The sequence below is a fragment of the Pogoniulus pusillus genome, chromosome 3, assembly GCF_015220805.1.
Source record: "Pogoniulus pusillus isolate bPogPus1 chromosome 3, bPogPus1.pri, whole genome shotgun sequence".
Lineage (NCBI taxonomy): Eukaryota > Metazoa > Chordata > Aves > Piciformes > Lybiidae > Pogoniulus > Pogoniulus pusillus.
In genome coordinates, this window is record NC_087266.1 from 13,458,614 (window position 1) to 13,478,076 (window position 19,463).

Here is a 19,463-nt window from a genome sequence, read left to right on the forward strand (position 1 = left end):
ATTGGTATAATCTGCAAACTTACTGAGGGTATGTTTGAATCCTCATCCACATCACTAATAAATATATTACAGGAAATTGGCCATAATAGTGATCCTTGGGGAAGTCCACTTGTGCTTGGCTCTGAACTGGATTTATTTGCATTCACCACAACTCTTTAGGTCTGGCCATCCACACAGTTTTCAACACAGGAAATCTTAAAGCCTTCAAAGAAGATATGTGCCCCTTCGACATATATTTAATAAACAAAGAATTGTCCTCCGTTGATCTTCCTTAAATTATTTGCCCTAACATATCTCTGTTTTTTTTCTTCTCTACTCCATTTATCCTTTATTTGCACAGAACTGTGTCATATATGTCAATTCCCAGTTTAACTTTCTCTTATCTTTTCTTGAGTAGAAAATGCTCTGAACGACATAGCAAAGTAAATTGCCACTATTTAGCAGCTGAGCCCCTCTGCAGTTATAATGATGCTACACCTCAGTAACTTTGTCTGGATTAGAGAATAGTTCAGTTACCTTTTGTCCTTATGATTTTTAAGTTACAGGCATTGTGTATTGTCTGATCTTTACTCCTGTGTTATCTATTCTCTTGTAGTGACTTATTAAGTAATGCTATTTTCCTTGCAGCTTTAATAGACCACTCATCTCTAATTGAGGGAACTCTACCATCTGAGAAGCAGCAGGTTTCCAAAGTAAAGGACAATGACAGGCAGGAGACTTAATTTCTCTTACTGTTTAGACAGCGAATCACCATTTCACTTTGTGCAAATCACTTAGGAGGTCTAAATTTAAGAGCATCTGCACAAAGTTTGGGTGTCTTCATTTTGTTACCTACCACAGAGTTTTGTTCTGAGAGGTTCTCAATACAGAGAACAGCAGGTAAAGGTAGCAAGAACTGCAGGTTCTTGACATATTACAAAATCAGAATAGTATTAAAGTGTTTCAAAGTCACTTATAACCCCAGGTGTTTTCAGGGTTTTGGTTTTTTTAATGCTGTTTTTTGATTTTCTTATCTGCAAATAGAAAAGCATAGCCTTCACAAGGTCTGTTGACTGGAAATGTTTATGAAACTTTTAAAGACTGCTTATGTTATAGAATGAGAAATTTACTCAGCCATATTACTGTTATTAAGTTACAAATACAGGAAGTATCACAAACAAGACCAGATGGAAATCACCCAGCTGAGACTCAGATTGTGGCTCTTTGTCAGGACTTCTGATAAACAAGATTACGTCTTCAGTACACACTGATCCACATTATTGGGTGCCTTATGAGGCAAAGAAATAAAATGTAAAAAGAAGAATTAGTCATAACCCTGTGTTTCCTCCTAGAAGGTGACATATATCTGTGAAAAATCATCTGTGGTTACAAAAGTGAAAGAAAGCATCCTGTTAATTAGACTTGAAAATATGTACTTTGCCACAATTAAAAGGAATCTGAGAAAACAGCTGTAGCAGAAGTTCAGCTCAGAGGAGTTCATCATGAGATGATTACTTGCATTGGCAACCAGCAATGACAGTGTGCTGTTTCCAAAAGGTTTTATTTTACTGACAGCAACACAGCAGCAGTGCCAGCTGAAACATCACCTCTGGTAGAAAAGTTCAGCAACATGGCCCCGTCTGTGAACGCAAAGATCCAATTAGATTGAAGCTTGACAACAGCTCTATGCAATGAACTTCCTCAGAGTTTCCTTCTCCCATAAGATATATATATGTGTATCTCCAGCTATTACAATCAACAATCATTAATATCGTATCAATTGATAATATAACAGCAGTTAATAATAGCAGTAACTGATCATACAGCAACAATCACTATAACAACAAATAGTGTCTATTATGGGTTACTGTGTATGTATGATTAGTGAAGCAATTGATCACCACTATGATGGCAGACAGCCTTGTGAGATTACTTATATGAATACATAATGCCAGGCTAGAAAATTCCAGTTCCCTCAGCCACTACTCAGAAGACTTGTTCTCCGGTATCTTCACCAGCTTCATTGCCCCTCTCTGGATACACTCCAGCAACAAAACGTCCTTCTTGTAGTAAGAACACAGTATTCAAGGTGCAGCCTCACCAGTGTTGAGTAGATAGATAAGATCACTTCTTTACTACTGATGGTGATGCTATTCCTGATACAGGCCAGGATGCACACTGCTGGCTTCTGTTCAGACAACACTCTGAGGTGGTTTTCTGCCAGGCAGCTTTCCATCAACTCTACCCCAAGCCTGTAGTGTTGCATGGGTTTGTTGTCATCCAAATGCAGGACCCTGCACTTGGCACTGTTGGACATCATACAGTTGACCTTGGCCCAGACTGTCCATAAGCCTCTGCAGAGCCTTTCTGCCTTCAATAAGAGCAACATTCTCACCTTGCTTGGTGTTGCCTGCAAACTTACTGAGGGTACACTCAAACTCCTCATCTAGATCATTGATGAAGATATGAAACAAGATTGGCTCCAAAACTGAGCCCTGGGCAACACCACTAGTGACTGGCCTCTAAATAGGTTTAATTCTGTTCATCACCACTCTTTGGGCCCTGTCATCCAGTCAGTTTTTAACCTAGAGAAGCATCCACCCATCCAAGCCATGAGCAGCCAATTTCTGCAGGAGGATCCTATAGGACATATTGTCAAAAGCCTTACTAAATTCCAAGTGAACAATATCCACAGCCTTTCTCTCATCCACTACTTTACTCATCCTGTCACAGAAGGAGAACAGGTTCATCAGACAGGATCTGCCCTTTATGAGCCCAGAGTGGCTGGCCTGATCACCTGGTTGCCCTCCATGTGCTGCATAATAGAACTCTATAGGATCTGCTCCTTGACCTTCCCTACCAAAGTCAGACTACAGACACTGTAGTTTCCCCAGTCCTTCTCCTGGCCCTTCTTGTAGATAGGTGTCACATTTGCTAATCACCAGTCAGGTGGGACCTCCCTGGTTAGCCAGGACTGCTGGTAAATAACATAAACTAGTTTGGTGCAAACTTCCACCAGTTCTTGCCATATTCTTATGTGTATATCATCTGCCTCCATAAACTTGTGTCTGTGTAAGTGGTGCAGCACATCACTAACCATCTCCTTTTGGATTATGGGGTCTTCATTCTGCTCCCCATGCCTATCTTCCAGCTCAGGGGACAGAGAATCCAGTGAACAACTGGTCTTCCTACTAAGACCAAGGCTGCATTCCTCAGCCTTTTCCTTAGCCTTTACCAATATGTTGCTCTCAGCATCCAATAAAAAACAGAGGTTCTCCTTAGTCATCTTTTTTTCCTTTATTTTCATAATATATTTGTAGATGGATTTCCTGTCCTCTTTAACAGCTGAAGCCAGATAAATTGCAAGCAGGACTTTGGACCTTCTATTTTTTCCCCCTGCATAACCTCAAAGCAACAATATAGTCCTCCTGAGTGGACTGCGCCTTCTTCCAATGACCACAAACTCTCTTTTTTTTTCTTTTAATAAGCAGCAACCAAATCTCTCTATTCATCCAGGCTGACCTTCTTCCCCTCCAATGCAACTTTCAACACATGGGATAAAAATTGTGATGTGATACATTGCAGACAATACCAGTGCTAGGTGTTAAGAGATATTACAATCACTGTTATTATTGTCATTATAATGTTGGGGGTGAAGAAGGACTGTTCTGGGACCATGCTTATTGTTTCTGAAGCCTGTAGAGGGAAGGTCTAGGTCAGTATATAGTACATAAAAGTACTTGTGAATATCAAGACATTCTTTAGATTTAAAAATGAACTTGTTGCTATATATTTCAAGACCTGACTATCACATTTTCTTTTAATTGTTGAAGTTAAGATTATATGTGTATTTGAAAGAAGTTCTTAAATTCACAGTCTGTCAAAACTTTCTTAGAATTTGAGTCTACTAACTGCAGTGAATGGGCTAAAAATCACTCTGAAGAACATAATTTGCTGCTCACTATGTGATATGTATCAGTCACTTGTGTTTGCTTGCATTATGTCTTTAAATAACAAATTCTCACCACTGCAGGATTTGCCTTTTCATTTCTAAGTGAAAGAATTTTATTCTTAATTTAAGTTTGGAATTGGAGTCAGCTTCCTTTGCTGGCATATGCTGAATTCCTCTCTCCAAGAGTGCAATCAAACCATTGTCTGCCTAGCCTGTATTTCTGCTTGGTATTGCCCTGCCCCAGATGCAGGATCTTGCATTTGGCCTTGTTGAACTTTGTGAGGTTGGCATGGCCCCACTTCTCAAGCTTGTCCATATCCCTCTGGATGGCATCCCTTCCCTCCAGCGTGTCAACCAAATCACACAGCTTGGTGTCATCTGCAAACTTGCTGAGGCTGAACTCAATTCCACTGTCCCTAGCGCAAACAGCGATGTTAAACAGTACTAGTCCCAGTACTGGCCCCTGAGGGATGTCACTGTGCCCTATCTACTGACGTCATGTATATCCATAGGATATTGGCTTGGGTAAGAGACCCAAGTGGCACTAGGTCAGGATGTTAAATACTTGAATTGCTCCCCAGTGTTTAGACACCAGTCATTTGTCTGTATCCTCATGCTGAGCTCCACCTTGCTCTACCTCAGACTTGAGAGCAAGGAGGAATCCTAGAATGGTTAGGGACAGAAGGGATCTTAAAGATCATGTTGTTCCAAAGCCCCTGTCGCAGAGGGGGCACCTTATGCCAAACCAGGTTGGTTAATGCTCCATCTAAACTGGTAGGGCCCTCAGGAGGATCTGTTCCATGATCTTACCAGGCACAGAGGTGAGAATGACTAAAGTTTTAATAGTTTAATATCTATTTTATTTTTTCTTCTATTTTAAAAGGCTCTGGCTAAAATATGATAGCCTGTGTAATGACTTGATAAGGAGCTCGAGAAGCAATTTCTTGCCTTCAGTGTCTCCTGGTATACCTATTCTCTGTGTCTTTTCTCATATTCTCTTTTAATCTTCTCCTGTGAAGTCTGTGCAGTTTGAGAAATACATCAAAGCAGAAAAGCACAGGATAAACATGCTAAATGGAAGTCATTACTTTAAAGCAGTCTTGAAACACACAGAATTGAAATGCTTAGAGTTTTATACTGAGCATATTCTTCAATGCAACCTACCACACAAGACTTCCCAGAAGACTTTTAGGAACACAACCATCTTTGATATTTATGGACACTGTATTTGCTGAGGATGTTGATGTCTGCCTTACAGACACTAGGTAGCCTGATTGCACAGCAGGAACCTCTTACCTTTATTATAGACACAGATAGGAGGATCTGCTTCAACTATCTAAAGATACCTGGGGTTTCCTCTAGTTCGATGTGAGAGGCATTGCATTTCTTAGAGAAGCTTCTTTCTTTCACACAGCCTTGACATGTTTTAAAATTAGCTAGGAACTGTGGGCCCAATTGGTGTAACGGAAAAGAGACTAAATTAAGTGGAAGAAAGATGTGATTTAGCCACTTCAGGAAGAAAAGTGGAATTATTGAACAGGCAGGTAGAGCAAAAGGTATCTATTTTTTCTGAACCTTGATGCACCAGAAGCAGTAGATTTGTTTAATAAATTCAAAAGGCCAAGTCAATGACCAGGATATTTTAAGGATAAAAATGAAAGAAATTGTACTTCTACACAGAATGAAACTTTCATAGGGCGTAACTTCCCTGTGAGATGCCAAAAGCAGGAGAAAGATCTATACATTTTTTCCACCTATTTTTTGCTAACTAACTACAGCAGGTCTTAATCAAATATCTCCCTAAACCTATTATGTCTCTATTTCCCTCTCCTACCTTGCCCTCCACAATATTTAAGAACTTCATCACTGCTTCCCCTTTCTAACATATAAAAATTCACAGATTCTCAAACAGTCATTAACAAGAATGTAATCTGTCTTGTCTGAGGTTCACCGGGAGACTTCATAGCCCTGCAGTGAACTATTCTTCACAGGCTTCCTGCATCTCCTTTCTGTGGATAGTGATTTTACATCTCTCTTCTTCTTTAATTTCCTGTTCACTCTCCAGTATAGCATCTATTAGTCACAGAAAGTTGGAAAGTATAAGACTCTGCAGCTGGAGTACTCTGAGTCTTGCAAATAGCCACAGAAAGGTTTCAGACCTCTGAGTGTAATGGGCTGTAAAAGGAAAAGCTGTGATTTATTGTTTCTTCCACTTGCTGAAACCTAATGGCTAGCCCACCTTCTGTGGAATTCAGTGATCTGCAGATTTTCAATCTAATAAGAAGTTCAAATAAATTGTGATTCTTTTCCTTTTAATGCTTCCATGTTATTGTGCCATCTTTTTCAGAACAATTTTTGGACATTTAGTTCAAAACTAAGAACATTATAATTTATTTTTATTTGATAAGCAAATTATGTTTTAAAAAGAAAAATCTGTGGCCATTAGTAATAAAAATATATATAATACTCCTGTTACTTCATGCCAAATCAGTCTAAAACCAAAAAAATCTTAATATCTAGACATGTAGCCAGTGCCATGGTCTAGCTGACTGGATAGGGCTGGGTGATAGGTTGGACTGGATGATCTTGGAGGTCTCTTCCAACCTGGTTGATTCTATGATTGTATGATTCTATGTATGAACACATAGTAACAGCTTATAATATATGCACACACTCAAAAAGATCATGGAATACTTCTGTAACTTATTCAAGAGAAAGAAACTCAATGAAACAGAAAAGTGCATATAATACCTAAGAGAAGTGATTTGGCATTATTGTAACAGAGAAATTCTGGGTTTGTTTCTAATTTCCACTACAAAACAAACAAACAAACAAACAAAAAAGTCCCAAGCTGACACACATACACACACAACCTGATCTAGTTGCTCACTGCAAGGGGGCTGGACCAGATGACTGGATGAGGCATTTAGTGCCATGGTCTAGATGACTGGATAGGTCTGGGTGATAGGTTGGACTGGATGAGCTTGGAGGTCTCTTCCAACTTGGTAGATTCTGTGATTCTATATATATATAATAGAAAATAAAATTCTATATATATAAAATAGAATATATATATGTTGGTGGACAGCTGTCTGAACATGAGCCAGTAGTGTGCCCAGGTGGCCAGAAGGGCCAACAGCGTCCTGGCCTGTATCAGAAATGCTGTGATCAGCAGGAGTAGAGAGGTGATCATTCCTCTGTACTCAGCACTCCTGAGACCACACCTCAAGCACTGGAACAGGCTGCCCAGGGAGGTGGTGGAGTTGCCATCCCTGGAGGTGTTTGAAAAAAGAGTGGCACTTGAGGCTATGGTCTAGTGATTAAGGATGCTGGGACAAAGGTTGGACTGGATGATCCTGGTGGTGCTTTCCAACCATAGCGACTCACAGCGATCAGATGTTGTGCTGAGAGATTTGGTTTAGTCAAGGACTTGTCAGTATGAAACTAGTGATTGGACTCACAGTATCACCAAGGTTGGAAGAGACCTCACAGATCATCAAGTCCAACCCTTTACCACAGAGCTCAAGGCTAGACCATGGCACCAAGTGCCACATCCAACCTTGCCTTGAACTGCCCCAGGGACAGCGACTCCACCACCTCCCCAGGCAGCCCATTCCAGTGTCCAATGACTCTCTCAGTGAAGAACTTTCTCCTCACCTCCAGCCTAAATTTCCCCTGGTGCAACCTGAGGCTGTGTCCTCTTGTTCTGGTGCTGGCCACCTGAGAGAAGAGAGCAACCTCCCCCTGGCCACAACCACCCTTCAGGTAGTTGTAGACAGCAATAAGGTCACCCCTGAGCCTCCTCTTCTCCAGGCTAAACAATCCCAGCTCCCTCAGCCTCTCCTCGTAGGGCTGTGCTCAAGGCCTCTCACCAGCCTCGTCACCCTTCTCTGGACGCGCTCAAGCATCTCAATGATCTTGAAGGTCTTTTCCAATCTAAGAAGTTCTGTGATATGTGTTATATATATATATATATACAGACATACATACATATATGCATATGAAATACCACGCCATGATGTGATTCTTCTTTTCCCATAGATGGCTGTAAACCCTCAGGCAAATGATTGTGCAGTTTAATAACATCCAGGAATTAGTTCTGAAAGGTTCTGAGGGAAAGTAAACTTTATGATTGAAATATTTTATGGCCAAAAAAGAACCATACCTTATATGTAAATTCAATAACTTGTTATTAGTATCATTTAAATCCTGTCTACATGAACAATTTGTAGTTTAGTTATTGTTACAGAAAAAAAATAATTAAAGGAGTGAAGGTGTGTCAGAAGCTGAAATTTTCTTACACACCCTCCTGATATTTACCAGTTTCAAGGTCAGCTTGATCTTACAGCAGCTTCTGGATCCAAATCTTGTCTTCAGTATAGCACATTGCAGTCCCACACTGTGGGGACTGGAAGGTACAATCCTCAGACTGAAGACAATTTGTTGCTCACTACCTAAGACTTCTTTCTGTGTTTGCCAACATCCTCACAACTTACTGTCCCAGGTTGATACTATGGGGTTAAACATTTTCTGGGGACTAGAGGATTGTTATTCAATCCCACAATTCTCCTATCTTGTTATAAGCTCATCACAAGCTCAGCTCGCTCTCATTTCCTCCTCCTCCTGCCCTGTGTGTGTGGCGGGAGCCACTTCATCGGGAAGAACATGTAAGCAGTAGGCCTCCAGAGGCTTGTTTAGGCCTCTTTGCATGGCAGAGGCATTGGGGGGGGAGAAGGATTGGAGCACTGGGGAGTATTAGATTTAGTTTTTGGGATGGGGGAAAATTCAAGGGGGTTTATGACCACTATATCTCCATTATATAAGAAGAGGCTCTGAGGTGACCTAACTGTGGCCTTCCACTATCTGAAGGGGGCCTACAATGAAGCTGGGGAGGGATTTTTTAGACAGTGACCGGACTAGGGGGAATGGAGCCAAGCTGGAGATGGGTAGGTTCAGGCTGGACATGAGGAGGAAGCTGTTGAGCATGAGAGTGGTGAGAGGCTGGAATGGGTTGCCCAGGGAGGTGGTTGAGGCCCAGTGCCTGGAGGTGTTTAAGGCCAGGCTGGATGAGACTCTGGGTAACCTGATATAGGGTAGGGTGTCCCTGCCCATGGCAGGGCATTTGGAACTGGCTCATCCTTGTGGTCCCTTCCAACCTTGACTGATTCTATGATTCTATGATTCTGTTCTCAGCCTGTGTCCTTTCTCTTATCATTGTGCCTACCTCTCTCTGTACTGCATCCTGCATCCCCACTTTCAAGTCTTTTTCATCACACTAAGCTATATTCCTCTGCACCATATCATTATATTACAGTCATAAAGGTTAGATTATACATGCAATAACTTCTTGCTACTACTACTTGTAGGAAAAGTGTGCCATAGAAGGATATACAAAAGCAATATGAAAAGAGCCTAGTTAACTGGTCATTTCAAAAATTGCTGTTAGAGCTTTATCAGCTACAATGAAGTTTAGCTAAGTCAAACAAGTTCAAACAGTGTATCTGACAAGCCCCACCCTGGAGGCCTTGCAAAGTGGCATTGTCCTACTTAGTGGCAATGTCTTATATACTAGTCTGCAGAATCTATGCCATTCTGAGGAGTATTTAATGCCCTTTTTTAAAGGTAAATTAGATGTTTAATGTCTAAGGTCTGCAGTATTTTGGTCAAAGGCAATAAATAGTGGTTCTGTGAAAGTTCTTCTTTGAATGGAGATGGAAGATGAAGCTGAGTATTGGTTCATTGCTTTCGGGATGTGTCTAAATGGTTATTAACAGAAAGGTATTGAAAAGACAGAAGGGAGGGATGACATTCCTCACTAAAGGTAAAAAAGTTGTGTCATGAAATACAATTATGAATGTTTATTAGATCACGATATTTTACCACTCAGTGGTCTGGGTAACAACTAGACTGGGAGAAGAATGTTTTCATAGGGTTACTCACATGGATACTTACTCATGTAGATTATTCTCATTAGAGATTAAAATGCATATAAATACTGTAAGAGAACAGGAAGTCAGTTCTGATTTTCTATCTTTCCTTATGGGCTTCCCAGGGAGGTGGTTGAGTCACAAACCCTGCATGTGTTTAAAGGTCATTTGGATGTGGTGCTTGAGGATATGGCTTAAGAGTGAACTTTGTAGAGTAGGGATAAGAGTTGGACTTGATAATCCTGAAGGTCTTTTCCAACTGGAATATTTCTGTGTGATTCATATGGTGGCTTCAGCACTGGTTTTCATAATCCCTATGAAAGGTGAGCCAGCTCCAACAGATTTTTGCTTTTCTCTCCTTCATAAACCTAAATGGTGGCTGGACTGCAGACACTGCTTTGAATCATTCAAGCAGTACAGGACTGAGCTTTAATATCACTTAAGAGAATTCTTATGTGCTAGGCTAATCTACAAAAAGTTAAAGAGAACAGCACCAAAATCTCTCCTTTGTAATGAAGTGAGTTTTTTTTAACATATAAGTCAAAAGTACTCTTCAGTCCCTGATGTCTAAAGGCAAGATCTAGGCAAAGTTTTAATTCAAGCTTCAAGGCCAACACAGCAAAGAGGGATCATTCATAGTTCTCAAGTGCCTTAGCTATGAAATTGGTAGCTGATTCTACCACAGAGCCTTTCAAAGAAGAACTTTAGACATCTAATGTATCTTCTAACAATGACATAGACCAGTCTGACTAGAATAGTTAATTGGCTTTTATTTATTTGTCTGTTTATTTATGACTAGGCACAAAATATTTGATAGACATCATTCCCAGCTGCTGACTGAGCCCCAAGAAAATAGTTTAAGTAGAGAGTGATATAGAACAGGAAAGCATTCTTGTGACTTCTTTAGTCAGAACAAAACATTGTGAAAATCAAGAGAAGATGCATATGAGAACATATAAATGAGATTGGGCACAAGAAAAAAAAGAAAAATACAAAAAGCTTTAAGACAGTATAAATACGTTTACTGTTTACTAAATAAAGGCTTTTGCAGGAAGAATACTTATTGTCAGCCTTCACATGGAAATAAATCCAAAAGCTCACATGCTGTCATAACGCACATGCCCTATGAGGAGAGCCTGAGGGAGCTGGGATTGTTTAGCCTGGAGAAGAGGAGGCTCAGGGGTGACCTTATTGCTGTCTACAACTACCTGAGGGGTGGTTGTGGCCAGGAGGAGGTTGCTCTCTTCTCTCAGGTGGCCAGCACCAGAACAAGAGGACACAGCCTCAGGCTGCGCCAGGGGAGATTTAGGCTTGAGGTGAGGAGAAAGTTCTTCACTGAGAGAGTCATTGGACACTGGAATGGGCTGCCTGGGGAGGTGGTGGAGTCGCCGTCCCTGGGGCAGTTCAAGGCAAGGTTGGACGTGGCACTTGGTGCCATGGTCTGGCCTTGAGCTCTGTGGTAAAGGGTTGGACTTGATGATCTGTGAGGTCTCTTCCAACCCTGATGATACTGTGATACTGTGATACTGTGATGTTTTGGCTTTTTGTTAGATTGGAGTTCATGGGGACGGGAAAGTCAGCGACGACTCAATATGAGTTAGCTTGCTTCACAATCTGAGGTTTATTGAGAGCATCAGGCTTCACGTTTCAGAGCATCAACTTTTAGGTTAGTGTGACCCAGTTAGTGCAAACCCAGCATGCAATGAAGTACATCTAAACATGGGAATTTGCATGTTCCTCCCACTTGCAGTTTCTGCTAAAGCTAACTTCCCTCCTAATCTGGACACAGTCCCACAGAAGTTTTTTATCAGAAGGCTCAAGGACAAATTCCTTTGAGCTTCTTCACATACGCTGTTGTGGCTTAACTGCGCTTCAGTACACTCAGACCTCACGTCAAGGGCTTGGTTGTACAAGCTTCTAGGGACTCATGTCCCCTCTTCTTCAGCCAGTTCCCAACAGGGGTTGTTGTGGTTTCTTTTTGCTTCTTGTAATTGAGAATGCTAATTTACTAAAAGTGGTGTGATTTTCTTGTGGTTGTCAAGTTAACTTAATGATTGAATAATGCAAACAGTAATTATTTTAAGGACATCACACAGTATTTTGGAAGATAATAAGCTAAATGTTAGTGCCTGCCTCTAGTATAATTTTGGGTGAGTAATTTGAAAATTAATTAATCAATGAAGTTGTAATGGCATGTTATCTGGAAAGGGTTACATGAAAAAAACTACACAAAAACTAAACAAAGCAGTATGAGAAAACATCTTTTAAAAGCGCTTAAATGATGTTTAAGTTCAAATAACAGAAACTATTTTATATTCATTTCATTAGAGATGAGTATGCATAAACTTCAAAGGCTAATAATGTGAGTGTACACATTTTTCCTTTATTTATAGGGTATTGATGCCTATTTCCTTTTCTGCTGTTGTAAGAAATTGAACTTTTCCCACTAACAGCATAAACTAAAGCACTTTTGCATTCTGTATCCACTCCGAGGCAAGACAAGTACCTCAGATTTAATTCACACAAGTGAGCCAATGCTGTCATGACACACATCATACAAGGAATAAAAAAGTACAGTCAGAATAACGGATCTCTACATACAAGAAAGTTTTACTGTTCTACAGCTCCAAATAGAGCTCTACTCATACATGTAACGTTAATTTATTTCTTCCTCCACAGATTATCAAAAAGGAGTCCTTATATATTTTGGTTCAATTCAGGTCCTGAGCATCAGTTTTTAGTTATACCCAGTTCAACATCTATTGTGTGGAGAGCATTTCTGTTTTGAAGGACAACTTCTGTACAGACAATAGGAGAGAGTTAAGGTAATGCATATTTAAACTAAACTGCTCTTTGGGTATGTTTATGAGCTTTGTTGCTTGCATTTGTTAGTTTATAAAATTAAAATCAAACACAGAAGGTCTTGCCAGTGAGCTTGCAAATGGAACTCAGATTAAAAAATAAATATGTTTTTATGAATACTGTTGTTAGGTTTCTCACCATGGGTTAGCAGAAGGCTCTATCTTGAAAGTGTTTGCCACTCCTTGTAAATGCAGTAGACACTTTAACCTGAATGCACGCTGAGTAAACTTTTAAAGGTATTTTTTTGTCTCATGTTTAATCTGGTTAGTTCTGGAAAACTGTACACAAGATTTGAACATAAAATCTATACTGTGCTTCTAACCTTCCAGGTATTTCTATGTGGCTTGGTCTAATTCTAGGGTACAGTGGGTATGTTACAGGTCTGTAGCCATGTGGGCGTTGTTCTCTTGTGCCAGGCAACCACCAACAGATCAAGTTGTGTTGGGGGAGATATAGGCTGAATGTTAGGAGGAAGTTCTTGCCAGAGAGAGTGATTGGCATTGGAATGGGCTGCCCAGGGAGGTGGTGGAGGCACCATCCCTGGAGGTGTTCAAGAAAAGATTGGATGAGGCACTTAGTGCCCTGGTCTAGTTGATTGGCTAGTGTTGGGTGCTAGGTTGGACTACATGATCTTGGAGGTATCTTCCAATCTGGTTGATTCTACATTTCTATGATTCTATGAATCCAAAATCACAAGCAAGTTCTCATGAAAGCAAATCTAAAGGTCAAGGAGAATTCATCTTGCTAAGCAGTCAGAGTTTGTTCCCAAATAATATTAAGCAGTTTCTGTGACTTAGCACGTGGTAGAACATTCAAATAAATACAAATCTGTATTAATGAAGCAGGTGAATGTGAAAACTGATGTGATCATTAGGAGTGTATTGTGATACAAACCAGTGTGATATAGCAGCTGTAGGCATGAGTTATTTCAGTCTGATATTCATTATCCAGATGAACAATGGATATTCACTTTAAATTTATCATGAATACAGCCACAGATGGAAATAAGATGGAGTAAATGTCTGCAGTTATCTGTTAACTGGGGTACTGCATCATTTAATAGCTGGATGAGTTACGATCATGTAGTTCAGAACACCTCTAATTAATTTTTGAGTTGACTCTTTATTCTCAGTCTCAAACTATGGTTTATTAATAGGTCAACAGAAAGAGCTTGCTAAAGTGTAATGTGTAGCTGTGCAAACATATTTGGAAGCACATAGTTCATCTTTGGATGTCAGATGTTTTACCTGCCTATCCAACTAATTGAGAATCATATCAGAAAACCAGAAAGCCATTGTAATGAATGAGACAGACAGTGACCTCCAAACACACATAACTGTATTAGAATTGATGAACTTGATATGAGTAGCTTCACAGTGTCACTTCAAATACAACACAGTTTAACTCATTTTCCTCCTCTTGATGATATATTGCACCTACTAAAAGCATAGGAAAGATTGGCAGGTGAATTTTAACTTGTTTTCTCTGTACAAGCCTTATTAGAGTAGCAGATTTATTGAAGGTTATTCTTGATGCTTAAAAAGCCCAACATTTTGGCTCTAAGTGCATGCCAAGCAGGCATTCTGGCATCAGAGAGGAGTCTTTAATGTATTTGAGGTGCAAGAGGTGGTAGAAGAGGGAGATTTTTTTTCCCAAGCTATAAGTGAGAAATCACTCTATTTTCTCTTTCTTGTCAAAGAACAGTAAAGAGAAATTTAAGCCATAATTTTCTTTGATTGTTTAGCATCTTCATATTTCTGTTTCTCAAAATAACAGTTATTTTCAGGCTTTATAATGATGCATACTTTACATCAGAATTATGTTGGTCTTTAGAAGCTTGTAATAGCCAAATTTTGACAAATATGCCAGGATCATTTATATAGTTATTCTTTACATATAAATATATAATATCAGGTAATAGAACCAGACTGTCTGGCCTGACAGCCTTTATGCGTGATGTTAAAGTCATCTTCTTGCGATGGAGCAGAATTGAGTCTTGTGTCTTTGTCTTGAATCTATGTAATCCATTCCTAATAAATGTTACAGTGCTCACTCAAAGAAATTCCTATGTAAAAGAAGAACACAAATATTCAATGAAACACAGATCACACTGTGTTTTGTTCCACTTCTATAACGATGATTTGGCACAATTTTATGCTTAAGCAGAAGCTATTTATTTGCTGTTGAAGAATATGCCTCATAATAATATTTTTAGTACACCACATCCTCAACCTCTTAGTAAGCACACAGTGTGAAATAAAGCATATTCAAGGAAACACAAGAATCCCCTGACTACAGGCCCATGAAATTTTTCTCAGCTCAGAGGTCCAGGAATACTTTTATCTGTTCTTACCCAAAACCGAAAAAAAACCCCCAAACCTCTGTTTTTTAAATGCAAGGTTCTGCTATTTTTCCTGTCCTGTCATTTATGCAGACTTTTGTTGGATTCCTGAAGAATAAGTTGTACCTACACAATTGTTAAATCAGAATAGCTGGTGCATGTCAAAGTCTCATTCCTCATTTCGAGTTAATCACTCAGATAAATGTAGAACAACAGCAGTAAAGCTTGCATAAACAAAAGAAGTCTCTCTGGTGCATATTTTTGAATAGGCTATGTCAATTTTTTATAGTATCTATCTTTACTGTGTGGACCTTGACATAGTGATTACATTTAATAGATCTTTTTAGAAGTGCTCTTTGTTTCAAATGTTGCTGGAAAAAATTGCACCCGCTAGGAAGAACAGTTGCTCAAACAGGCTATATAGGGATTTTATAGATTGTCATTTTAGACAATCTGAAATTCTGAGAGTGGAAACAGTGATGGACAGGAACAAAAGTAGCAGTGATTTTGAAAACACAGCTCTGCATTGTCTTCCAAATGTTTAGATTTCAATAGACAAACCATACTGAGAGAGTGGAAGGACCTGACATGAATTAGTCATTTTCCGTATGTGTGGAGTTTAACAATCCTTAAATGGCTCATGGTGAATAAAAGAAAAACAGAAAAATGACCTTTGTCTTTGTCACCACTGCAAATCATGTTGTTCCACTGTTCTAGTGATGCATAGAGGTGGAAATAACGGAGATAAGTACAATAGACTTTTCCATAGACTGAGTTTTCCAGGTCATTTAATTCTCTCTAGTGTCTTCAGAACCTTTCCAACAGAGCTAATGATAACAGATTGCCACATTATCCTGTTCATGGTGACCTGTTTGGGTAGCTGCCAGAAATTCTACTCACTCAGAACTATGGGTGAAAATAAGTGTTTACTGAATTTGCTTCTAATGGTTATTATAATGTATTTGGGGCAAATGAAGCAATATATTGTATTCTGGAGTGCTGCATGTGTTAAGTAATGATTTGATTATTTTGAAAATTGATACTTTAGATCTGAGTTACTGCTCTTCTAGAGCTAGTTTTGAATTTTCCTTGCAGACTTTGGCTTTCTGCCAGCTCACATTCCATGGGGACAGTTCCCCCAATCTAAGATGGTAGTTTTCTCAGTATAAAGCCAGCTAAAGCTATCCTTGCTAAGAAAGAAATAGTTGTAGCTTAAAGGTGATGATTGCTTTCAAGCTGCACGAGCATAGAAGAGTGCAAAGAAAGTCTCACTACTTTTGTACTTAGTGGCATTCTATCTCAGACATTAATCATTTCAGATTTCACCTTAATTGTTTGTATATCATGCTTTAGCATAATTTTCTGAGAACCAGGAGGTTTGAAATCAGACACACCATGTGATTTTTGCCATGGCAAAATGAGCCTGTGTTTAATTAATGAATTCAATTAAATAAATATACAGGAATCTATCTTTTGGCTATTTGAATAGTCAAGGTTTCTTCACTCCATTCAAAACAAAATAATGCTGCAAAAGAGACTTTTTCCTGGGCAGCCTGCTTTTGAGATATTTTGCCCTTGCTTATTATTTCTGCCTCAATTTGAAGAGCTAGAAAGATATAAAATTTTAAATATTCAAACTGATTCCTAACATTGACTGTTTGAAAAAGATTATAAATAAAGAATTAATTTTGTTCGTTTCTTGGTTTTTTGTTTAGCTGCATTTAAGTTCCTGTAGAAGTGCTTGATACATGATACTTGTTCTGTGTCAAAGCAAAAGTCATATTAAGAGTAATGCCAAAGATTATTTACACCAGTGATTTTTTTTTTTAACATGCTTTAAGATTGTAATTCACCTGCACAGTTTTTCTTTGATTATAGATTATAGAACTGGAATTACTAGAGTTGGAAAATACCATTAAATTAATTTCAGATGTAATTGCTCTAATCAGAAAAGGTTTCTTTAGGAGTGTATTTTATACACAAAGGGCTCAAATGTCACTATTACATAACTTTTTTTTAATTCATTTTGCCTGTTCAGCACTGCTTTGCTGGCATCTGAATCTTCATGAATAAAGACTTCCACCTCAAGATGGGGAGAGCAACAAAGACTGGGGAATTATGAGAGATATCACAGACAGCAGGGTCGATAGGCTTAAAAGGGAGCTTTGAAAGGTTTTGAACATATATGCCTGATATCTTGTTGCCAATGAATATGTTTGTATTCTGAAAAGATTCATATTTTCAAGGCCTAAAGCAACTGCAGTGAATTCCCTCTTTCCTAACTATGCATTATTTTAAGATTTCAGTTTTGCATTATACTAAATTGCTTAATTTTAGTTTTGTGATGAACTCCTATAGTGTTCTGCTCATAGGTTTGCCAAGGTTAAAATGCCATAAAATTAGGACTTGATGTTAATCTAAAAGCTTTTTGAAAATATTTAAATTAGTGTCTGAGGTCCTATTAGACTACAGTGCTGAAATATTTAAATATTAGTATAATTTTCATTAATACTTGTGATATATATGTTTACAGTTCACTACAAGCTAATGAGAAAAATCATGTGTGGCATACTAATAGTGCCTCATTGCCTTCTATTATAGTGGAATAAAGAAAACAGAAACACTATTTCAAGGAATTGCATGTATTCAAATTTCAGTTGTGCTATAAATCTCTCAGCCTACTAGAAACTACTTTTTATACATCTCAGTCTGATTTAATGAAGAACAGATTTTATCCTGTGATACTTAGCCAAGATCTGCAATTTCAAGGAAGCCTAACCAATAACAAATCAATGCAAAATATGTGATTAATTTCTCTGCTTGATACCCTCTCTTCCACGTAGCAGATCTACAGATTGTACAGTCAATGCATAACTGATTAATCCAGTGGACAACATTTTCATAGAATTGTAGAATTAAATAACAATTTGAGTTGTAAGAGACCTTAAAGATTGTTTAGTTCCACTCCCACCCCCCTACCCCCACCATAAGAAGAGACATATTTGACAGAGAGAGTGATTTCCCATTGGAATGGGCTGCTCAGGGAGGTGGTGGAGGCAACACACCTGGACGAGGCACTTGGTGCCATGGTCTAGTGTGGTGGAGGGGCAGCAGCCCCAAAACTGAGGCTTCACCATGCCTCTACATGCCAGGACATGTTCTTCTGCCAGGACCCATGAGGCAGCAAACAAATTGTGTAACACACACACGCCCAGTCCATGTGCCTCAGGGGTCCGCCCTGAGGTCCGGGCAGGTAATCCCCTACTGGGAGGTCCAGGCATGTCTCTACTGCCTATTGGGGCAAGATTTGGCCTACGACCAACCTGATTGGCCATTTTAGATGTCCAATGAGCCACGAATCTCGGCCCAGAGCCCATAAAGAGGGGTGCACAGCATCACCACGTGGTCAGACCGTCCAGACCGTTCAAATTATTCAGAAGCTTAGAGCATTTAGACTTAGCTCTGATCCACAGCAGCATCTTGCTGCCCTGACCAGCTTGCATGGCCTAGACACAGGATCAGGCCTTACTCACTTGAAAGCATTACAGAGGCTCAGACCTCATGCATTGATCTCAAGGCACAGTCAAGCTACCTGCAAGCCCTTTGACAAGCAGAGCACATTCATGCCTGCATCATACATATATGGGGAGCCGAGAACCCCCTGCCTAAGCCTAGAGATATCTTGATTCATCTACGGATCATAAGTCTCCCTGCAGCACAGCATGGACCCTGCTTGCCAGCTATCCTGTAACTCTGGAAAGAACCAGAGCTCAGCAGACCCTCAGACAGTCTGCAAACCTGCGAACGCAGCTTGCTAGCTGCCAGACTGTGTCAGAAGCAACACGGGCAAATCCTTCTCCTGCACCTGGAATCCTGCCAGCTGATCATCCCTGGACACACGGCTTCCAGAAGAAGAAGCAGCATCGAGGCAGAGGTCACCCCAGGAGAGAAGGTTAGAGAAATACTGTTACCCCAGAGACTGGGAAACCTTATCATTTCCTACAAGTCGGGACAGACTCCAGCTGCAAAGACCCCAAGTACTGGGCACACACTGAGACAGATTCCTGGGAGGGTGATTAATGATTAATACCTAAGAGAAACACACCTAAGTAAGCCTTAATTCCTTTGTAATATAAGTTATCTCTATCTGAAGAGCACACACAGTTTCAGCCCTTGCTGGGCAAGCACTAGAGTTGTTAAGAGGCATTAAGCCTAAGAAAACTTTCTCTCTGTCTATAATTGTTCATAATTTGATATTCTCATTTAATAATCAATCTCTGTAAATATATCCCAAGCTATTTTCATAACTTTGCAAAGGAACTGGATTTCACAGTGGTTGGGGGTGGTATAAATTTGTAAATATTAATTTTAATAAACAATTTTATAAAAAATCAAAACCACC

The 19,463-nt window shown here is 39.5% G+C and overlaps 1 protein-coding gene across 8 annotated transcripts in view; it reads left to right on the forward strand.

The window, feature by feature from the left end:
- The window catches only part of CNTN5 (contactin 5), a 736,829-nt gene that overhangs the window by 203,249 nt on the left and 514,117 nt on the right, over positions 1-19,463 (forward strand). For 2 of the 8 annotated variants that reach the window (XM_064170405.1, XM_064170419.1), the window contains one exon: positions 12,538-12,683. The exons of the other annotated variants lie outside the window; for them this stretch is intronic. The gene's annotated coding sequence lies outside the window, so the exon portion shown is untranslated. The remainder of the gene's footprint in view (positions 1-12,537; positions 12,684-19,463) is intronic. 8 annotated transcript variants of the gene reach the window in all.